Below are 6,014 nucleotides of genomic sequence, written 5' to 3' on the forward strand. Positions count from 1 at the left end.
GTTCGAATGATATGAAATGACATTTTTTTATTACAAAAGGAAAGATACTGGTTAACCAAAATTTTCAGGTGCTCGTTATAGCTTGGTGTCATTGTGATAATGTCGCATCTACATCATATCATAGATGGTTGCCTCTTAAGGAAACTCGGGGTTTGGAGAAGGGAGAGGCATCTTCCTGTCGGTTATCTTCTTTGAACGAGGATAGGATGTGGATACAAGTTAGGGCTTTGGAGGGAAATAGACCGTGGTTCCAAGTCACCTCATCGTTACATCTGTGTGACCTTAGCTAAATTACTTAACATCTCTGAGCGTCACATTCTCCTCCTCACTGAAGTAGGGATCAAAACACCCACCTTGAAGGGTTGCTGTGGGGCTAGATGAGATGAGGGATGTAAAGGACTTAGCACAACGTTCGCACATTAGGGTAAGTACTAAGTAATAATTGTTATATTCTTTTTTAAAAAAATTTTAATGCTTGTTTATTTTTGAGAGACAGAGACAGAGTGTGAGTGGGGGAGGGGCAGAGAGAGGGAGACAGAATCCAAAGCAGACTCCAGGCTCTGTGCTGACCGCTCAGAAACCACGAACGCGGAGCTTGAACCCCTGGACTGTGAGATCATGACCTGAACCAAACTCACGTACTTAACCTACCGAGTCACCCAGGTGCCCCTGTTCTACATTCTTATGATCCAGACAAATCAAGATTCCTTTTTGTTTTTTGTTTTTTCTGGTTGTGATCACTCTGGGGAAAGAGATTCCCAGGAGCCAGACTATTTGGCCAGGAAATCGTTCCTCCTGACCCGCTGGGTCTGCGTCTTCTGTCCCCTTCCGCTACCTCCCGCCATCCCCTGCTACAGGGAAGCTGTGCTCAGTGCTCAGCTGTGGGGGCAGGTCTTTGAAACCTACAACTAACAGTCTGCTTCAGCTTTTTTTGCGGGGGGAGGGCGGACTTCATTTATAGATATGCTTGAGAAAGATACACTGAACAAGAAAAAGTACTCTAAGATAACATATTCTTATCTCTTAGTAGAATTGGTAAGTGCATCCTAATTTAAGGTTTCTCATCTAGTTTGTTGGCTCTATTAGTACATATTGCCTTCTCCTGCTCTCTGCTGTTGTATCTCTTCTCCCAGCATATAAACATCTTAATTGCTCTAAGCACAGCCCCCGGCATTGAGTTGATTTGGTTAATACTGGCCAACTGGCTTACAAACCAAAGACTCTGGCTCTAGCCCTGGCTGTGCTGGCTCTGTGACCTAAGGTAAGCCATGAACCTCTTTGTACCTCAGGCTCCTTTTCTGTGAAAGGGGCTGGAAATGTCTGTGACATAAAGACTTCACGGATGGTGTGGGACCAACCGAGGCAACAAACTTAAAAAAAAAAAAGAAAAGAAAACATTCATTTGTATTTGATTGTAAGGAAATAGTCTGATTAATATGATCTAGTATCTTGCTAGGAACTGTCACATGCTGTGTGATCTTAGACAAGCCACCCAACTCCTCTGAGCTGCACTTCTCCTGTGGTATGGAAGGGGGAGAGCAGACTTGATTACTTGAGTCTCCCAACATTGTATGATTCTGTGCCGAGGCTGAGGTCCCCTTGGAAACGGGAAAAGGCACAGGCTTTGAAGTCTGACAGACTGGGGTCGATCCCCTGATTCATCGTTTGCTGTCTTTCTTTGTTTTTCTGGACCCTTACAGGAGTGTCTCAGAGGGTTGTGGGTATTCGTGAAAACTTAACAGCAGTTTGGGTGAAGGGCAGTTTTGCCTCTGCAGTTAAGACAGCAGCTGTGAGCAGAGCTCTGCAGTGACAGAAAATGGATCAGACCAAGATTTAGGTCTGTAATTTCCAAACACCAGGGGCCCATTTGATAGAACCAGTTTGCTTTGGCGTGTTGAGTTTTTGTTGCGTGCATGACAGTGCCCCCTCCAAGAACCGGGCTGGTTTATTGGCCCCTTTGCCATTTTGCTGCTCTCAAGGTATAGCTCAAGCGTTTCAGACAGGGCCCCGCCCCCCGGCCCTGGCCCAGGGGCCTGCAGCTGTGTCAATAGGCCTTTGAAGTTCACACAGCAGCTGACTGGTCAGCAGCCCCTGGGATCATCTTGGCCACGTCTGTCCCCGGAAATCAGGAAAGGGATGTGGAAGCTGGTGTTGCCTGAGAGGCATGGGCAGGAAAATGATGGAGCCCTTGATAAGAAGACGGGAGGAATTTACCCAAATTCACGGGCCAATTTCATTAGCAGAGATTGTTCCTCACTGCTGTTTCTCCTTCTGGCTCAAAAGCTTAATCATCAAAATGTGAATATTTGTTCCGGAGAATTTGAGTGTGGAGTATTATTATTATTATTATTTTGTATCCCCTACCTGGGGGCTCTGGCATTCTTTTGTTCGGCGTTTACTTCGTACTCTCTTCGGACAGGTACTTTGCAGGTGCATCACATTATCATCCCATTTTATCTTATTTAATCTTCACATTCCTGAGGAGTATGTTGTTTTTATCCCTATTTTGCAACGGAGGAAAGCTCTGGGAGGTGAAAACTGGCTGAGGGTGACACAGTTAGCAAATAGCATAGCAGGTGTCCCTAACTGACTCATAAGCCCGTGCTCAGAACTCCTACTCTATGCTCCTTCCTATGGGGAGAGCTTTGTTTGGATAATGTGCTGGGTAGCTGGGAATCAGAATCTTTGCTGACTAGCAAGCCCCCTTTTCTGTCCGTGATACTCACATTCAAAACCATAGTCATCTCCTCCTCCTCTTTCTCCTTGCTCCGCACATCCTCTTGGTCACTGAGTCCTGTCAGTTTGTCCTTCCCAATGTCCCTTGCATTTCTTTTCATTCATACCCTTGTTACTGCATGCTTGGACCATTGCAGTAGCCTCCCAGCTCACATTGTGACCAGTCTTTTCCTTTTCTATCCTTTCTGCTCATCCTGCCAGATTCATCCTCCTTTAACACTGCTTTGTCCTAAAATATCATTTAAAATGTTCCAAGGACTTTCTGTGGCTCACAGGATAAAGTTAATAATAGAGTTAAGAATAGTTAATAATAAAGTTAATAATAGATAAAGTTACTCAGGGCTTGAAATTGAGATCCACACCGGCCCCCCCCCCCCCCCCCCCCCCGCCGCCATGTCCCCCTGCCACAATTGACCTCACAGCTGCTTTCCAGCCCCACACATCACTTCAGCATCTTTGCCCATGCGGTACCTGGCCTGTCGTCAATGAAGCCTTCTCCAGTTGTCTTGCAGGCATGATGCCCCATCCCGGAGCATTTTGTAACACTTAAGCAGTACATCTCACATGTAACTTCACTGCAGTTATCCGTGTGCCAGCGTTTCCTGCCTAATCCCAACGTGAGGAGGGAACCCGCGTGCGTGTGCCCGTGCATGTGTGTGTTTCCTGCTATGGTCGTTGTCACTTGCATAGTGCCTTGTGCATAGTGGGCCATTACTTGGTTGAATGAATGAACTAATGAAGGGAGGAAACTAAACGGGAAGAAATAAGTCACTTTTTGGGTGTTAATATGTGCCAGACAGTGTTCTTGGTACTTTTATAGGTAATGATTCCTTTATTCCTTGCATCTACCCCGAAAGATAGGTGATACTATTGTCCCCGTGACAGAGATGAGGAAACCAGGGCACAACGAGCTGAAGTAACTTGCCAGAGAATTAATGATGGATCCAGGATTCAAATCCACGCAGTCTGTCTCCAGAACCGAGGTTCTCCCTGGGGCTACCTCTCCAGGACTCTTTTTCACCTCTCCATGGACAGTCCTGAGCCTGAGAGGTTCACTCACATAAGAAATGCTTCACAGACTTGAAGCAGGTGGGTTCAGGAGACTCTGAGGATGGCCCGGATCCGGCCTTTCTTTTCTGCGTCAGCCCGCAAAGCCTTGCCCACCTCAGCGATGCGCACTGGGCGAGTTGGCGAGCCAGGGTAACCAGTCTCAGCTGCTGGGCCGGTGCTGTGTAAAAATGGAGCCTGTGTTCCATGTCCTAGGAAACATGGCAACTTCATCAGACAGTCATCAGATTGTGGGCCAGGGGCTCCTAGAACCCTCCACTTCAGGCATGAGACGATTACTCAGTTAATAATCCTAATCAGCCTAGTGCACATGCCCTATGTTTATCACTCCTGTCTCATAATGATCAACTTTCATATTTTTCTTAACTTTACAACTCAATCTGTGCACCAGAGCGACTGCAAACCCATATTTATCTTATGTAGCAAACATTTACATGTGCTGCAATTAGCTTCCTCACATGTTGTGTGATCAACGTCCTTTGCTAATTGCATAATTCCTTTCGCGTTTAATTATCAGATGGCATCCTTTTTGCATACGTGTGTGTGTGTGTGTGTGTGTGTGTGTGTCCGTCCGTCTCCACGGTTTGCTGCTGGTCGTGAGCTGCATGCGTGCCAGGCTGAGGCACCTGCAATGATAGAACCAAAGACATTCGAGGGCTGGGAGGAGGGGCCTTTGTTGTTCACAGGTGAGGAAACAAGGCCCAAGAAAGCGAAGGGACCCCCTATCCAAATAGCTCATTACTGAGAAGTCCCGAAGGCATGGAAGGATGAATGTAATCTGCAAAGAATATCCCCCACACCATTCCAGGGTAGAAATTCCGTGAATAATTCAGTCCAGCCTCGGTGACTCGCGTGGAACTTAAGTCTGGACAAGATGAGGCCAGGCCTAAAAGAAATCAAGTTACTGGCGAGGAAGAATCTTAGGATATCCTGAAGTTACAACCCTTAGCAATTGTTTTGCAGTTGTCAGGCTGCTTATCCCCAGCACATGTTTCCTTATAAGGGAGGCTGGCTAACCTCTTTCCTCTTCCTTCGGCATCTTCTTGTAAAATATTTTATTCCTCTCCAAGCCCAGGTGAAAAGAGAGTGGACGATCCACTCAGGAATTAGGGATCAGCACAGAGAGAATCAGAATGGTATTAGAACTGAGTGGAGACCCAAAGATCTAATCTATAGAACTTGCTCTATAGGCCGGCATCTAAAGTCACAGCACTGGTTGGTAGCCGATCTGGGACTTGAGTCCGTGTCTCTTTACTCGGGGCTCGGGTTTTTCCTCCACACAGCGCTCCGCTAAGGAAGAGACCAAGAGGACAAGGTGTGCCTTGACACCTTGCACTTTCCTTCCTTCCTCCACACTTTTACATCGTGCCTGGGAGTGCTAAGCCAGGGCTGTAGGGGTGCAGAGGTTAAGGTAGTCATCTTGTCTGGGATGAGAGGGCTAGGGAAAGGAACACCCCCGATGGGGAAGGCACCTGCTCCCCATTGCGGAGATTTTGAACCCAGGATTTAAGAGAATGCAATCGATCCCAACACAAGCGTCTGGTCCACAGCAGGGTCTCTTCCAGTATTTGCAGAATGAGCATGTGCACCGGCCAGGGGATGAGGTGCGGGGTGCGGGGGAGGCTAGAAAAGTAAGAGGAGGCTAGCTATTGCTACCTGGAGCTTCTTTGCTTAGAAGGCAGAGGACATCACAAGAGGCTTGTCACAGTGGACTTCGTCCCTTCGCCTGCCCCAGAAGAAAGATGCGATCATTAATGTGGAAGCACCAAGGATCATTGGGGCTGGAAAATATAGGCCAGTGGTGTGCTGAGAAAGAAGAGGAGAACGGCTATCGGCCTCTGCCAAACTGGGAAACCTTCCTACTGCTGCCGACAGCAATAGGGAGGCCCTGCTCTCTGAGCCCCTAGCAGCCACGGCGCTGCGACTGCTACTAGGGCACTGGCCACCTCCGTCAGCTATACACCCTCTGCATCTCTTGGCTCCTATCACAGTGTCTAGGAAATAGTAGGTGCTCAGTAAACGTATATGGAACAAATGGACGCGTGCACTGGACGCTGTTGGAATGTGTGGCTGTCCTCAAGTTGGCAAGGAGAAAAAACATACGGAAAGCCAAAGTAGTATTAACAACGTTTTAAAAAATTTTTTTTTAATGTTTTCATTTATTTATTTATTTATTTATTAATTAACGTTTATTTATTTTTGAGTCAGAG

The sequence above is a fragment of the Neofelis nebulosa genome, chromosome 10, assembly GCF_028018385.1.
Source record: "Neofelis nebulosa isolate mNeoNeb1 chromosome 10, mNeoNeb1.pri, whole genome shotgun sequence".
Lineage (NCBI taxonomy): Eukaryota > Metazoa > Chordata > Mammalia > Carnivora > Felidae > Neofelis > Neofelis nebulosa.